Raw genomic sequence first — 18821 nt, 5'->3', positions numbered from 1 at the left:
GACTACGGTCTTCGATGAATCCAATCTACCAATAATAATAATAATAATAATAATATACAAATGATGGTTTGAATAGGTTTGAACTAGGATTTGTTCAATATTGATAGGAAACTGTTTGCTTCGAATAATCATCATCATCATCATGAATAATAAGATTGAATTTGATAGTGACACAATGGAATGGTTGGAATCGATTGATATTGGATGATTATTCACATTTGTGAATCCATTGTTAAATCGGTAGATAATACAATGCAATACAATACAATACAATAGAATGATTGATATTGAATTAGGATATTGATTTTGACTTATTGAATAGGAATCGATCATTGTATACATAGAATAGAATAGAATAGAATCAAATAGAGGTGAAATGGATAAAACAAGGCAATGAAACTACAATAAAATAGAATAGAATAGAATCCGATTGAATAGCATTGGAAATCATATTGGATTCACCATTCAATCAATCCAACTATCATTTGTTTGTTTGTTTGTTTGTTTGTTTGTTTGTTTATCAATGAGTCACAAAACATGGATTTATCAATTTGATAATAATGGAATCAAATCGGATGTGTTTGATACTTGATAGTTGTAGTTCGTAGTAATATCAATTGTGGTTTCACAATTCGATATTTGGATGGAATGTCGTATTCTTCAATATCACACAAACCACTCACTCACTCATTCACTCAATCAATCACTCAATGGATGAAAGATAGCTGATTCAAAATGCAAATGAATGTTGAATATCGTAAAGAATCAATTCATCATTCACACTCAATAATACTGATAAGAATAGAAAGGCTGTTCAATCCACTGAATGAATGAATGATCGAATGAATGAATGGTGTGTATTTGGTTAGTTTTCGATCTCCATTCATCATCATCATTATGATTGTATCATCATTCACATTATTCATCGGTCTATTTCAGCATATTGAATACCATTTGATCACTTTAGTATTGTTGATCATGAATAGAATGATTGGATAGGATCGATTAATCAGAATCAGAATCAGATTGATGATGAGTATTCAACCATCAATCCTCGTCATTATTATTATTATTAGTAGTAGTAGTAGTATTTGTTTTTGTATTTGTTCGATTATCAATGATATAGAATCGATCGAATGATTCATTGATAGCGATCCAATCGACTGATAGAATTATACAATTGATTCGATCGAATCCAAATGGAACAATCACTCAAACACATTGTAGTCTCAATGGTTGTTTTGCAATTGAATCGATCGAGATTCATGAAATCATTATGTTCGATCATTGTATTAGCTGGAATCTATCATTGTACTGTATTGCATAACAATACTCTTATTTCTTTCTGATCATTATTATCATTATCATTATTATTATTATTGATATCATTCAAATCATTGAATCCCATTCGAACAAGTCAATATGAAATCAGCATTTGATAATCACAATACAATAATGAGGCATATTGTGAGAACCATTTGTGTTGTGGTTTGAATATGAGTATTTCGATAATGGCCTTTCTTGGAATCCATTGTTTGATTGTATATTCAATATGCTGTTTGTGATTTAACACCGATGAATTCACAAATCACATATTTCGAATGAATCTTGATCGAACGACTTCAATCGAATCGTTTTGACAAGATTCATTGCACTTAATCCAATTGAATCAATAGGAATCGACACAATCCATATTTGTTTGTTGAGATAGTACTAGTTTGGATAATACTCAATGATTCATTATTCTTTTGTTTTTGTTTTTGTTTTGATGTTGCTTATCTATTTTTGATTATTTCATTTTTCATTTGTTGTTGTTGTTGTTCAACTTTTGGAATTCATTGTAGTTCATTTGATTATTTCATTTTCGATTTTGATTTTTAGTTTATTCTTGTTTGTTTTGCTATTCTTTAGTTTTCTTTGTTTCTTATTTTCTTATATTTGGGCATTTTATTCCTCTTCCTTTTCTTTTTCTTTTGTATTATATGATTATAGTTTGTTTTTAGTTTTCTTTTTTGTATTTTCTTTTTCTTTATTCCTTTTTACATATTCTAACATTCATCCTTTTATTATTCACTATCCACCAGACAAATTGGATTGTGTCAATTCTTATTGATTCAATTCTTATAAGGAAATATGTGATTATTTGTTTGGATTGTTCCATGTTTTGTTTTGCTTATTTCTGTTTGTTATATGTTCATCATCATCATTATCATTATTATTATTATTATATATTCATTTTAACCAATAATCGAATCAATCATGTGCCATCAGTTTGAAACAACAATACAAATTCCACAGATCATTGTAAAATGAACCAGATAGAATTGTTCCAATCATAATCAATCGAAATGTGTTCCTATTTAACGAATCAAATCAAATCAAATCAAATCACCTAACAAGATAAGATAAGATAAGTTCAAACTTACCAAATGGAATTGAAATCTATGAAAATCATATGAAATCAATTCCATTCTATTTATCAACAATACTCGAATCGATTTCGATTGAACATACCCCAATGATACAAGTAGATTGACATTTTGAAACAGATTTGGAATATCTATTTACCATCTCTATTCAATATTTAGATCCACTTTCCAATGTCACCAAAACGAGGACAACAGAAACTCCATTATACAGAAGTTAGTGATGTTAGACTTGGAAGATCCAAAACAAATCATTTCGAATCAATTCATTGTTACTTCGAAGTGTCAATGAAGTTGAATCATCATCATCCCATCTTTCTCCCCTACCTTCTAGTATCCGATATCATATAACACGCATATTGTTTTTCCTTTTTCTTATTCATTCATTCATTCATTCATTCATTCTGTTTTCCTTCATCACTCACTCACTCATTCATTCATTCATTCATAGATTAATGGATCATTGATTGTCATAAAGGAAACACTTGATTCTTTACTTTCATTGATTCCATTTCTTCTTTTGTTGACAAGGAATATTGTTATCGATTTTGATGGTTTGGAATCAATGAATGAATGGTAGGGGAGAAAGAGAGAAGTAGCAATAGCAGCAGCATCAACAGCAACAACAATAATAGTAGTTGTAGTAAGCAATGGACCAAACAATCTATCAAATGATTTAATCAATAATCAGAACCTACAATACGAAATCATTTCAAATCAATCCGATTGATGATTCGTGACAACAATCAATCGTTCCATGCAAACCGACAATCAAATGATCTTCTCTTCATTTATATTTAAATCTGAATCGATTCACATAGATTCATTCAATTATGTGGATTGTTTGAAATTGATATGCATTCTTGGTATTTGTTTGTTTTCACATATCGAGTTTGTTCTTTATTTCGACCATCTCACATATCAATCTAATTGATTTATTATTCAGAATCGATCAATAAGTATTATTGATTGTTTGATTGATTGATCCATGATAATAATAGTCATATTATTGGTAATATGACTATTATTATCATGGATTTGGTTCTTTCCTTATTTCTTTATTAAACTACACATATGATTGTTTCAATATTTCTTTCTATTATGATTACTATTATTATTATTAATCATCAATAGCTATGGATTGTTCTCAGATATTCTTATTCTTCTTGTTCTCATTCCTTTTACTGTTATTATTCTCATTATTGCTTGTTATTCACATACACATTGCTTGTTCTACATCAATTTGGTATTGATTCGATATCGGACACTGCATTGAGTTCACAATTCATCCATTTGGATGATTACTCATCTTATTGTTCGTTTCTATTATGTTGTTGCTGCTCATTATTTCATTTCATTTCATTTCATTTCTGTTCTGTTCTAGACATTGCTTTTGAACACATAATCTTATTATTATTCTCATTGACTTCTATAACTGTTATTATTGTTGCTGTGCCATTTTAACGAATTCATTGTCGTTATTATTGTTGTTATTTGCTTTGTTGTTTGATAGATTCATATTATGAAAGAGTATACAAAATAGGCATCGATTCAATCAATCAATCAATCAATCAATCATGCGTTAAACAGTCATAAAAGCATAAACACATGATTGAATGAATGAATGATTGAATGAATGAATGATTGAATCGATGACATTATTGATGCAGAATTACAGTTCATTGGTTGTGATAAAGGTCTTTGTTGTTTTGTGAATCACTCCACAGAGAGAGAATCTTTCATTCGTTCATTCAATGATTCAATGATTTGTTGGTTGATTCAATCATTCAATCAACCATCCAAATCAAAGTGAATCAAATATGATACTATGAATGAATATAGAATAGATTGAATGAATGAATGACATCCTTGTTACTGATTTACAGATCATTGGTTGTGAGTAGTGTATTGAGATTGTCAATCAATTCTTAGATAAGATATCATTCATTTATTCATTCATTTGATCGTATAATCATTCAAATATCCCATTGCAATTCACATGATTGGTCCACTTTATACAGATTTAACGATATTTCCTTGTCAACAATCCATCATTCATTCTTATGGTACAAAATATACATAATCGCAGTATGCACTCAATTCAAATCGATGTTTGTAGGATTACTCATTCATTCATTCATTCATTCATTCATTCATTCATTTGTTTTCATTTCAGTGTTAAATTGCTGAAATCGAATCGAATCCAACTCCAATATCACAACCAATCACATTTCCATTCATTTCGATTCTCTCTCATTCACTCTTCATTATCATAATCACGTATTACATCAATAATAATAAATAACTAATACATATCATTGAATGGATTAAGATCTTAAGCAATGAATACTATTTCTTCTTTTCTTTTCTTTTCTTCTTTCTTTCATCCATTCATGATACAAACCATCTCCATGCTATACAATCTTTGTACATCCAACTCATATTCATTCAATAGATTGTGACCAATTACACAAATCATTCCAGTACTATTCTATTCACATATAGCATACAATCTGTGATAATATCTATGAGTCATTCAGTTCCAACCACTATATACCAATCATTGTGCATTCCAACTAACAATAACGGAATTTACTACAAACTCCAATCATTCACTCATCGATTGGTTATTCCAGTACTAAGTATCAACAGTATTGTTCCTGCTACTCAGAATTAGTTATTTTATAAAAATGGATTTAACAGAATCAAACATTGTGTTAAACCAATGAAATGACAGGATCGTGTTTGTTTGGATTTTGTTTGTTATGAAGCAAAACTATGCATGATCTATGTAATTCGTTTCAGGATGTGCTAAAACAGATCCCTGTGAAATATCAACATTTCAGCTATTGTTCGTCATAATTTGTGAAAATGAATCCATTTCCATTGCTACTTCATACATATGTTATTTTCTACTATTCTATTACATTCTAGTATTGTTGTTGTTTTCATTCATATTGGCCATTTCTGATTATTCCACACTTACCTATCTTATTTTCAAAGTATTCTATTCCATGGAGTATACTAATAAGCCAAAATATACAATCAATCACAAATACACATTATTCTATCTTCCCATACAGAATAATGATGATGATGATAATGACAAAACATCAACTATTCACAATCAATACTATTGAGAGTAACTATTGTGAAGACTCTTGTTTGTTAATACTGCTCATTCCTTCTCTCAGATTAGAACACGAACTAGCAACATTATTAGTTGTCACATTTAGAATGTGAATTCATTATGGGCTTTGATACAATTCATATCACACAATATGCACCAAAATGAAACAATACACATTTGTTGTTATTCTATTGCAGATATTCATTTTCCAAGTATTGATTCAAAGTATCTCAAGACTATATTATACAGATTAGTCATAGATCAAAGGAAATACAACAATACTTGTGATAAATGACTGATTCATCCTTCCTATTTCTATTGATGAGTTCATCTATATTTGATACATGTCACATAACAAAATGATCCTATTTTCACTATAACAAACAGCTCTTTCGATCAATAATAATATGATTTATCAACTTGTAGCCATCTTAAACCTCATTAATATGGAACAATAGTAGTAAGGGAATGGCACTATTTGTGTGAAACCTGGTGGCAGTTTTCTTTATATGCTATTTTGCACAATGACCACAATTGCGATCCTTTGTCCGTTGTTGTAATCCACCAACCGATTCTGAGTCCTCGACTATCGTTCCTAGGCTGTCTGGTCGACAATCATCGGTCAGGAACCAGGTTTCGTGCTTTCTTACTCCAATTCCTTTCTACTATCAACCTAGTGTCCATTTCTATTGTTGTGTTTGTTGCATCAGTTATACTTGAATGCAAGAAAGCAGTAGACATACCTAGCTAAGGTGAATTATTGTTATTCCTCTCGTATTTACATGTTTGTTTGCCTATTTGTAATGATCGAAAGCCAATGTGTGTACATTGTCATCACAAATCCATCTATTGTTGTCTATGCAAGTCATAAGGGTCTTTGGTAAAGAGAGAACATGCATTATTCCATTCTCATACAAGATTCACCTATCAATGGTACATTCGATTGGATCAATCCTTCCAAGTTCAGAAATCCATTTATCACTTCCATAACTGTTCTATTCAAATCCAATCAAGTCATGTTCAATAATGTGGACTCAACCAATGTGGTGACAAACACCAATGGTGAAGGGATAACGATCTCGCCTGGTTATTATACACTGAGTGAAATCATTGCCATTCTGAACACCATGATTAATACTACATTCTCAATTTCCACAATGGATACAAGTTATGAGTGTATTTGGATCCAGTCTCCATACTCTATCGATTTCACGAGGTACATATGATATCGAAACGATCATTGCAATGTTGAATGCAAGTGATGCTCTATTTGAAATAGTGTATAGTGGAGAAAATGTATTTCGAATCTATAACCAGTTTGTGATTCTTCCTCTGACACAACTTATTCATTCCTTGAATAAAGCGATTCATTTATCGAGGTGTGTGGGGAGCATGAATGAGATCAAGGAACTATGGAAACCAGCAAAACGAAGAGTTGCCACTCGAATGATCATCAGTGGATTCAAACGGAACATATACTTCATCGATCTCATCGACTTCTCTTCCAAACAACACAAATCGATACAGGAAATATTAGGATCACAAAAGAGTACAGGATTCTACAAGAATCGTGGATACAAGTATGTCCTTGTATGTATTGATGGATATTCGAAATACCTGATGACTCGGAAACTGAAAAGCAAGAGTGCTACAGAAGTCACGCATGCGATGAAGGATATCATTCAAACATATGGACCACCAAAGCATATTTGCTCTGATCGAGGTACCGAGTTCATCAATGCCATCTTTCGTACCAACATCTTGAACAAGTATGACATCACCATGTATCACATGGATTCAGCGAATAAGGCAGTACTAGCCGAACGAGCAATTCGAGATATCAAGGAAGACATCATGGTTCCATTCAATCAATCGAAAGGTGTGTGGTTTGATTTGATCGATGGTGCCGTTCGTAGACACAATGCGAGGAAGAACAGAGACACCGGATATGCACCCACTGACATTTGGAACAACAACATCTTGTACATGGAGAAAACAGAACCATCCAACATGACAGCGAAGGACACAACACCTCAATTCGATGTTGGTGATTATGTTGGAGTGACACGAAGACCTCGCATTCTGGAAAAGCGATCATTGACGAACAAATGGTCTCAGGACTTGGTTGAAGTGGCTGACATAGATGATCACATCATGCCATTGATGTACGAAGTGAAGAATGTGGAAAGCGATAGCACACAGAAGTGTTATCACTGGGAACTGCTGGCAAGCAAATGGAAACCACAACCAGCACCACCCATCACTCGATCCAAGAGTGGTAAGGAACCCAATGCATTGAGAGAGGCAGCAAGATCACATCGACCCATTATGAGGAACCAGAAGAAGAAGAAAAACAACCTCGCTCAAGTATTGGAAAACGATCGTGATGCTCTTCACATCTCCCAGACATACAAGAGAAGGGATATTCGTGAATGCAGAGATCGTATGACTCTCACTTGTCTATTCTATTCCATTTATCAGTTTGGTATGGGAAAGGGGCACAAGATTGTTGAGTGTATCGATGAATGGTACATCGAGCAATGACAAACCATCCATTGAAATACTCACCTTGTATCCCTTATCCACAATCGATTCGATGGAATCACAATGTTTGAATAAAGCATCATTCTCATTGTAACATGGAATCGATGTGATCGCCAGATATAAAGCAGAAGATAATTGGAAATGGCATTGATTATTGAATGGTTGAGTGGATGTGTGTGTATGTTCAAACAGTGTGGCATTATTGACTTTCACAAAACACCCAGAAGGTGTCGTCCATGAATATTGAGGAACGCCATCCACTGTCTCACGCACGAGGACGTGTTTGCCATCGTTCTCTGGCATATTGATGAGCATGTTATCGAGCTTCTTGAACGTGTAATTGTTTGGATTGCTGCTGAATATGTACAACATTGATTCATTCAATTTACTTTGGTTGACTTCGTTTATAGTGTTTGACATACACACCCTTGAGACAAGCTCCATTCATATTCGAATATGTGAACATGTTGAATGAGAAACGAGCCAAATCCAAGACCACTGTGGAGAAGAACCTCTACAAGTTATTGGCAAACTCGACAAATGGCAAATTGGTGGAAACTGGGCTGAATCGAATGAAAGTGAAGTTCACCACCACATGGAATGAACGCGAAGCTATCATCTAAAAGCATGGGTACGATATGACCATAGGGACTACCATGAATTCCTAGTATCTGGATGGTATCAATCGGAATACAGAGGTGAGGAAAGTGGTGAAACCATTCGTCATCAGATTTGCCATTCTCGACATGTCCAAACACATCATCTAGGATTTCTACTACAATGTGATCAAGATCACATTCGATAACATGAAGCTGTTGGGTCAGAACACAGGTTCGTTCATCGTGCAGTTAAACGATCAAGGGAACAACATTCACAAGATGTGTGACATGTACAAGTCGTTCGATTTCTCGGAGTTGGATAATACGAGCTATTTCTGTGGACAACTTGTGACTATTACGATCAGAAAGTGAGCAAGAGAAAGTTCCCTTCGTTGGCATCATTTCTCAACTTCAACAAGAAACTAGAGGAACCCATTTTGAAGGATGAACACAATGTCCATCGTATCACAGAGTTTGTGGGACTCAGATCGAAGATATTGTTGTCTGATTGATTAGAAGCAAGTGATACACAATGTAGTAAATGATGTTCCATGTAATGTGGCAATCGATGGTGAGAAAATGCGTGTGAAGAACACCGATTTGTACAAGCGTGTACTTGAGGCAGAGAGGAAGGGAGATGCAGTGAGCGAAAATACATTCAAACCCATCAACAACCAAGCATTCACAATTACCATCATGGAGCTTACCGAAACACTCAAAACGTGCACAGGTAACGAAAGATGAATCTTAGACGACAATGTGCATACACTAAAAATCGTGCATTATCGTTTGTCTGACATGAAAAACGAGTTGTCTTTCCTTTGGTCAGAACAATACAATCCTAGAAGTGATGAAGGGGTTCCGATACTTGTAAGGGTTGATCCACGAATAAGTACTTACCGTTACTAAATAAACCTTGGATGAGCATTCAATAGTACATGGCTTACCTCACCTTACCATAAACAGCTAAGGTAAGCTTAATGTAATATAGTCAACATTTCACACCACATTTCCAATAAAGAACAAAAATACTAGTTCTCTAAGGTCAGCAACAGCGATAAAAACTTAACAAATAATTAGGGTTAACTTCGAGCTGTAGTCTTGCAACTGACGAAGTCTGAGAAAAAAACTCGAACCACAAACCACCCTTAATAAACCAATATCATTAACACACTATCAACATCCAAATAATACTGACAGATTATTCACTCATTCGTTCATTCACTCACTCATTCATTCACTCATTCAGTGAATTGATTTGTTGATTATAGAAAAAGAGAAATGAAATGAATAGAATTGAAATGGAGTGTGAGTGAATGATGATAAGAATGTGATATATAAATAGGTAATTGAATAATAATGAAATGAGAACGGCCATATCTGATGGAAAGCGCCCTAACCCGTCCGATCTAGGAAGCTAAGTCATCACGAGTCGAGTTAGTACCAGTGTGGGTGACTCGCTGAGAAGTCTCGATGCTGTTCTTTTACTACAATATTCTATGCTACTTCTCACATTCCGTTCTCTATTATTGCACGTAATTCCCTTCTCTGAACAATCAAACCTATTCACATTCCGTTTCCTCCCACAACTCCTATTTCCAACAAACAATCTCCCATTCCACAACGTCCCCTTCTTCGCTCCTCACGATTCGAACACTCCGCTACTCCTCACTTCCTCTCCCTTCCTCTCTACTCTCGCAGCGCCGCCTCCTCCATCGCCGAGATGTTCACCGTGAACACATCCGTCGGCTTCGCCATTCGGATCTGCTCCCAAATCCGCTTCGTTCGCTTCTCCACGCTCACCGACGCCGCCTGCAGCCCGCCCAGCAGCAGTTCCGCGGTTCCCTACACCCTCGAAACGCTCCGAAACGCCCACGCCCCACGCGTAAATCGCGGGGAAGAGATGCAGCGCCAGCGTGGGCTCCTTCGTCAGCAGTTCCACATCGTAGAAAATTCCCTCCAGTTCTAGACGTCAGCGAGAACCGCGGGAATCACCCTCATCCGAGAGATACTCCGAAAATTGGAGGGAAAAAATCGCGTCGTAGAGCGTTTGGAGGGAAATGTCGGGATGGCGGGAACGCTCGACGACCGCCAAAGTCGCGGGCTCCGTGGCTTCGCGCTCCCGCCTTTGGGAATTCCAGAAATCGGCGAGAATTCCGGAGAGTCGTCCGGTTTGGATGTTTTCGATCCGAATTCGCTGGATTGAGAGATCCCCGCGGGGATGCAGGGACCGTGTGCAGGGGTCCTCGACGACGAACGCGAGGACGAACTAGATGGGAGAGAACCGCGGGGATTACGCGGAGATAGGCCTGGATTTGGAGGAACAGCGCGAATTCGCTCTGGTGTTTCGCGTTGAATTCCATCCACTACGTCGAAATAACCGCGGAACCCCACCTCATTGACCCGAATTCGATCGAAGGTCGCGAGCTTCTGCGACCGCAGCAGGCGTTTCTGCATGTCGTCCCTCCCGAATGGCCCACTTTCCACGCGGAATTGACGTAGAACTTCTTCTGCCCCAGGTCGAAACACAAATCGTACGCCGAGCTGCAGCGAAACGCCTCGCTGCCTGAAACGCCCGCGAGAAACCAGCAGCCCTTGCGCGTGTTGCGGAAATGGCGCAGATAGGCGCAGTCTGCGAGCAGCAAACAGTGCGAAAACACGCAGGGAAGGAACGGCGCCACCAATTGGCTCAGCGTCAGCACGAAGTTCTGGATCTGACGGATTACCGCGGGAATGAAAACACACCTCCTCGATCGAGTGGCTGCCGGAGCACAGCACCACGCACGCTCCGCTCAGAACGGCCTCGAGAACCGCGGGAAAGAAGCTGCTGAGAGCGTAGAGCAGGCCGGAGACTTCGGTTTTGTACGGGAAGAGCAGATGATTGGGCGAGATTAACCGCGAGTAAACCAGCGGGATGCGACGCTGATTGGCCCACTCGCAGGAGATGGATTCGGTGTAGGCGGTTTCGTTGCAGCGGGGATCCAGATCGGCCTTGGAACCGCGGGGGAAGGTGAAATAGAGCTGGTGGATGGAGGTCTGCAGAGAACTCAGCGAGTCCAAAGCGATGGGCAGCGGCGCTGCGTTCAGACAGAAATAGAGCCTATTTTAGACATTCCAAAAATAGTCACTTTTTTAGGAGACTCGTGTTGTCTTCGCGGAGAACTTTGAGGAGAAAGAGCTCGAGCGAGGAGAAGGCGTAGATGGAGCTGCTGATGACGCCGAGCATCGCGTCCTGACCGTTCTAGAAGTGACCCAATTTTAGAATTGGGACCATCGGGAACACAACGCCACATCCGTAGTAGAGGCGAGAAAAGGCGGGAAGGATGCCTGGGGGACGTGTGGACTCGGTTTTTAATGTGTCTTGGAAGGAATTGAAGGATGTTTCAAAGGATTTGCACATGGCGGGAGATTCGAATTGGAGAGTGATGATTAGTCTGCTCCATTAAAAGAATATAGAATGGGGATTGTACGTGGATTCGACGGTGATCGTAAAGGAGCTCGATGTTTCGGATGTTGTCACATTTGTGATAGGATCCAAGACTGCCTGCCAAATGAATTTTGTTTGGTTATTTTCTCCTTCTCCTTCTCCTTCTCCTTCTAAAATTCATCGCACTCCTTTCCATTCCCTTACTTGAATCCAACATCGCCAAATTCATGCAATTATTGTACAAATATAAAACTATGGGTTGTCGAGAACCGTGTGTCTTTCATTTTAGTATTACAATTTAAAACCATACAACATCGGAAGTGAACTTTCCCTCCTTCGTATCCTGCACACGAATCGCTGCATAAAACACACTGGTCACATATTCCAGACCCTCAATCGATGTTTCCTGTTTCTTTGAAGCGAAAAAACGGACATACTACAATCCTCACGAACAAACTATAACATGTACAGCGTCTTTCATGTTACATCCACTTGGAAATAATACATTCAGGAACTGTGGATTCAATACATTCGCCACCTCCCTCGGATATACCGATTTGACCACGCAGCCCTTCTCTGGTTCGTTTGTTGCAAGAAATATACACTCTGCAAATGGCATTCTGCTAGAACTGGTAAAGGATCAGTATCCTTGAAATATGGAAAACCAGAAATCGGGCAGGTTTTGTGAATCTTCTAGTTTCTTTGGAATGGAAAACTATATCGCTTTTGAAAATGTTTCATTCAGTGTAGCGCCTCATCAATAGTATCTTCGATCCATTATCCAAGGAAATGGAGTCACCCAGTCCTATGTGGATAGTGTGATCAGAAGAATGGAAGACGCATTGACAGTAAAAGAGCATGTAGGTGTTTACGAACGTTGAAGTTGATATGGGTAGAAAATTCGTTTTTCGACAAATAGTACGCTAGAAGAACTCACCAAGTCGGGAACTCCGTATCATAAGCAAATTTGGTATTCCTGGTTTCCGTCTTACATGTGTGACATTGCTTATCAACTCCTGGAAGAAGAAGGCTCCGTTCTCTCAACGATTTTTACAGATCAATTCGTTTCGAAGCAGTAGGGGAGAATTGAAAATTAGTTATCGTTTTTAGAGTAACAGAGAATTGGAAGCTCGATTCGTTATGCAAGTTATTACTCCAAGTCACGGACATGGATTTACCTTGTGAAGATTCTGTTAGTTTATACTATATTTTGTTCGTTTTGATGTGCAATCTCCCGGATCTGCGCAATAACTATTTTTTCCTGGCGAACAAGCCAACCTTTCTGTTTTCAACACTCAACGAATCACATTTACTCCACGAACTCCATCCTCTCTCCCAAATTCTTCGTAAACTCATCGAAATCGATCAAGAAAACGCCGCTCGCTACGATCAAGAATCCATCTTCGATTGGGATCTTCTCCTCGTCAATTTCCTCGTCAAAATCACATAGTACTTTCCTTCTTTCTTTCTTCATGTTCTCTCACCTCCCAGTCTCTCCCTCTACCACTCCCAAAAAGAAACCCCCTCCGACTACATCGGCATTTCCTCCTCTTCCCCCGTGGTTCTCCAGCTCCAATTCTACTCCCTCCTCACCGTAGGTTTCTCCGCTTCCCTCTCATCCAGCTGGTGCGTCAGCAAGACACACGTGACCGTTCTCCGTACAATCTCGTCTACATGTTCTGCTTCCTCACGCTCCTCGCCCTCTCCCTTCCCCAGTTTCCCTCTTTGGACATCGGTCCCGTCTCCCTTCCCTCCTTTCTCCGCGGCAAGAAGCAGGCCTCGCTGCCCTTCCTCGGCCAGCTGCTCTCCTTAGTCACCTACCTCCTCTACGGCAAAGTACGCAGCGGCTTCTACCCCGCCAAAGCCAGCACCGGCGCCTCCAAACTCACCGCGCAGCTGCGCTGCGCCTGTCTGGAGGTCTGGGAGGTCGCCTTCCCGCTCTTCTTCAAAGCCAACTCCGTCTTCGACGTCCTCAAGCAGCTCTGTCTGCTCGAAGTCGCTTCTCAGCCCTCTCCTCACTCACAGAACGACTTCATTCGACGCAACGTCTATTCCTCCTGGCTCAACGCGCTCATCAACCGCGTCGCCGCCTATCTTTCCCGCCATCTCCCCGACCTTCTCCGCTACGACTGGAAGGACCCGCTCCATCTCCGCCCAGACGCGCCTCTCTCCCCCGTTTCCACGGTTTCCACGGTTTCTCCGATGGGGTGGATGGAGGCCTGGCTGGCGCGGCAGCGGGACGCGCGCTGCTCGCTGCTTCTGCGGGCGTTTCTCCCGCTTGCCCGCGGTTTATTGGAGAACTCCGCGCTGGTTTTCGAGCAGCTGATCGGCGACGGCGCGCAGGAGTACCGACTGCGCAAGATGCTCCAGCTCCAGCTGCGTCGCCGCTGCGAGGAGCCTCACCGCGGTTATCATCGCTGTCGAGAGCGCGACGCGCAGAAAAAGCAATTGTTACTCGACGTGTTCCGATGGATCGCCACCCAGTTCCGCGATTCCGCGCCGCCCGCGCCGCCCGCGCTTCTACCCGCACTCCCGCGGGGAGCCGAACGATCCGCCGGACTCGCTTCCCCGCGGGAATTGAACCCTGCGAAACTCACAGAACCGCGGGGATGGGACGGATCGAAGTTCGTTTCCCCGCGGGAATTCAGTGGCTCTGCGGTGACTTCCCCGCGGTTCAGCGACGCGTCGAGTCAATCCTCCCCGCGGTTCTTCGGAGGAAACTCCCTTCTGGAGTGTGAAACGCCCGCGGTGTACTGGACGGAGCGACCGTTTCATTGGGAGCGGAGTTTCGCGCACTGGACGCTGAGTTTCGTTCCGTCCCCCGGAATGAAGCTGTCGATTTTGGCGGGAAGATTCGCGGGCGACGCTGATTGGCTGGCGCTGGATTTGTGTTCCCTGTCGGTTTCGAAGGGGTCGCAGAGCGTTTCGCTGCCGTACTCGACGCTGTGTCCCGCGTTCGACGCGTCGTCGACGCAGATCGTGACGGTGCACGTGATCGTGGACTGTCTGCTCGGCTATCTCTGGGTTCTGAACGAGCAGGGACGAATCGCGGGGAGCGTGGTGCCGGACCTGCCCTCGCCGGTGTGGCTGGGCATCGCGGGGAGCGCGCTGCCCTCGGGCATCGAGGTGGGACAGGCGAGTCTGCCCGGGAGCGAAGCCACGCAGCAGTTCGCGCAGACGGTGCGGAGCCTGCTGCACGAGCTGCTGGAAGCGGAGATCGCCTTCTACCGCGACCAGGAGAGCGCTGAGGACTGCAACCGCGTGCGGTTCCATGGAAAGCAGATGCCTTTTTTGATTACATTCTATCTGCTGCTGAGGGTCGGGAGGGACAGTCCCGCGGGACTCGTATCGCCGTCGCTGCTGTTCGACGTTTTGGAGGATCTCAAGGCGAGGATGGAAACGGTTAAGCGATTCCCGGAACTCTTTGCAGATGTCTGGCAGCAGGCCGGAACACAATCTGGAATACAAATGGAAACACAATCTGGAATACAAATGGAATCACAATCTGGAACACAAATGGAATTAAAATTAGAATCACAATTGGAATCACAAACTGAAATGCAATCCGGAACACAATTGGAAACACAATTGGAAACACAATCTTCACAACACGATCCAAATCAAAACGAAAATCCTAACAAAAATCCATCGCAGAACCCACTGAAGGGCAGCAGCTCCCTGTTCGTGGGATCCCAACGTTTCGAAGGCGAGGGCCTGTCCTTGCAGAGTTCCGCGGACGGCACAGCGACGCTGAAGAAAGGCGCGGAACTCTTGCAGGGACGATTGCACAAATTCGGCTGGTTTTTCGTCAATGAGAATCACGTGGCCGTGGCTACCCGCGGTTCTGAAGGAGTGGAAGTGGTGTGGTTTCCACGATCGGGGCGGGAGCGAATGGAAATCGTGCAATTGCGCGGGGAAAAGAAGCGGGAAGCGACGCTGCAGGGCATGCGATCGATTTGCTTATTCGTCGATTTACCGCGGTGGGTCGCCTCGCGGTTAATTGGCCAAGCCAAGGCCGGCAATGCCGAGTTCGAACACTCCCTTCAGGGCGATCCCGCCACCCAGTTTCTCCTGTTACCCCTTTTTCGGAACGGATGGAGCCGATCGCTTCGAATGATTCTGTGGGAAGAAGGGCTGAATGAAACGGTCAGGCGATCCCAATTTTTGAAGTACGTGGAGGACCCGGAATTGCCCGTCAAGCCGCCGGTCATCCACACGCAGAACTCGGCATTGCTCGGCCATGTCCAGCGAATCGAAACATGCTGGAGACCCTCCATGCAGCAAGTAGTAATCGTGGAAACGGAGGAAAATTCCCCGTTTTTAAATCCGAAACGCGCGTTTTTCGCGATCACCAATTCGATTTATCAGGAATTGAAGGCGATCCTGCAGTTTCACTCGCATTTTGAGAACGGATCGGAAGTCATCCAGGCAGCCAATAATCTGCTGCGTTTCATCAATGACGATCGCACCCGCCATGGCAAAAAATGGGCCGATTTGGAGTCTCTCCCGGGGAAACTCCGCGTGCTGTTGAAACGCGTTTTCCCCGCGGGACTGACGGTGAGCGAGTGTCAGAAATGTTTGAAACAAATCATTCCACAAATCGACACTTTTTTATCATCCCTGCCATTGCTTTATGATTATCAAGCGATGACGTTACGCACATTATTTGCTTTTGAACTGGACTCCTCTCTGCTTCTTGAGGACGTTTCGGCGCCATTTGTCTCCCAAAACCGCGGGAATTCGGCGCCCTCGCTCTTCGTCACACGTCGAGTTTCCACGTTACTCCAAAATGAAACGCCCATTCGGAGTCTGTGCGTTTTGCTGCAGGCCTTGCGATGTGCTTACAGCGATTCGCTTCGCTCCTTTGCGATTCAGTTTCTCTGCAAGTGGGAGTTTCATTGGAAGGAAGAGGGAAACGTGGAACTGTTAGAGAGTCTGTGTTTGGTGTATCAAATCATTGAGTGTATTGCTGGAAAAGGAGAAGCCACCTCCGATCTCATCGATTTGCTGTTCGAAATCACCTTTCAAATCAAACTCGTGCGGAGCATTTCATTGGACGCACGAGTTTTGTCCTTGGAACACCTGTTTTCGCAGTGGTTCCATCGTGTGTGCTTCATTCTCTTGTATTCTTCTCCCTCCATCCTCACTCGAACCCATCTGAACCGTTTCATTTCATTTCTGACACTTCCGCTTAATCACGAAGATGCGGAGTTCCTTACCTCCACACTCACTCTTCTCATCCAAAACGGTTCTCTGGATGCTCTTTTTGAGTTGACTGCGTTTGCATGTGTTTCATCCATAGCGAATCGCTTCTTTTCTTCCTCCTCGATAGTGTTCCACTCAGCGAAACCACTTTTTCCACTGACGAGCCGCGCTCTCTGGACGAATGGACGCTCTGCCAGTCCAGCACGCCTCTCTCCGAAATCCGCGATTCCGATTTGGTGCGCACCACTTTCAGCACGTTCCTTCTCACCCTTCTGGCGACTCCATCGCTCTGGGAAGCAGCCAATCAATGCTTAGCGTCGTATCTCCACCGCTCTCCCTCCCCGACCGCCCTTCTCAAAGCGATTCCCGCGATTCCCGCGGGATTCCGAGGCTCTCTTCACGTAACGGAGTCCTATTGGCTGTCGCTTCTGGAGCTATCGACGACGCATTCCGACTATCTGCTTCAGCATCGCCTGGTGCAGATGCTCTGCGCGGTTCTTTCCGGGTCTCCGCAGCGGATCGACGCGTCTCCTTACCGCTTCTGCAGCGCTCCGCAGGTCCGCAGCGCGTTGAAGCAAGCGGTTCAGCGATTCATCGACGTGCCTTCTCTCGTCGCGCTCCTCGTCGATCGCTGGCCCTTCGCTCCCGCCCAGTTCTCCTTTGTCGACCTCTTCGCGCTCCATACTTCCCTCCCGCTCGTCCTCACCATCCTCATCGACGCTCACCGCGATTTTACGCCCCTTCTCGCGCACTGCACCGCTCATCCTCGACGAAACGCCCTCTGGGACACTGCGCTGCAGACTTTTGTTCTGCGCTGGGACGCCCTCGATGTCGAAACTGTGGGATCCCTCCTACGCGCCGCAGACCCCGCGCTGCACGGGAATTTGTACGTCTTTGTCATCCTGAAACGGCTCCTCGAGCGAAATACCGCGGGGAGTTTGCTGCTCGTGCTGTCGGCGGTTTCATTCTGCACGGAGTTTCAAAAACAGGTCGATTTTGGGAGTAAAGTTGAGGGTAGGAGTTGCAGCGCCTTTTAAACGTGGAAACGGAGAACCAGCTCCCCGTGCTGATGGAGAAATCCCGCGGGAAAGGGCTGTCTGCGAGGGAGGCGGCGGCGTTTCATTTGCAGTTGGCACTGGGGATTCCCGCGGGGAGGAGCGTGTTGATGGAGGGAATGACGCCGTACGGAATAATGTTCCGACCTTGGAGGGAACGGAATTGTGTTTTTGTGCTTCGATTGGAGGAAGCTGATTGGATGATTCTGGAACTCCGCGAAGATCTGCCGTTTCCTCCGATTCCCCGCGGTTCTGAGGGCGTTTTCTATTCGCGTAGGAACCGCGGGGAATTTTCGATGAAACTGACGGTGGCGAGCGAAACGGAGTATGACGGGGAATTGGCGGGAGAATTGGCGGGTCATCTTCGTCTTCGCCGGTCAGGATTGGGTTGGAATGTGGAGGGAACTTTGACTTTGACAAGGGAGGCGAAGAAAC

Source organism: Blastocystis hominis (assembly GCF_000151665.1).
Source record: "Blastocystis hominis, Singapore isolate B (sub-type 7) whole genome shotgun sequence assembly, scaffold_17".
Classification (NCBI taxonomy): domain Eukaryota; class Bigyra; order Opalinata; family Blastocystidae; genus Blastocystis; species Blastocystis hominis.
Note: the sequence above shows the minus strand (reverse complement) of the source record.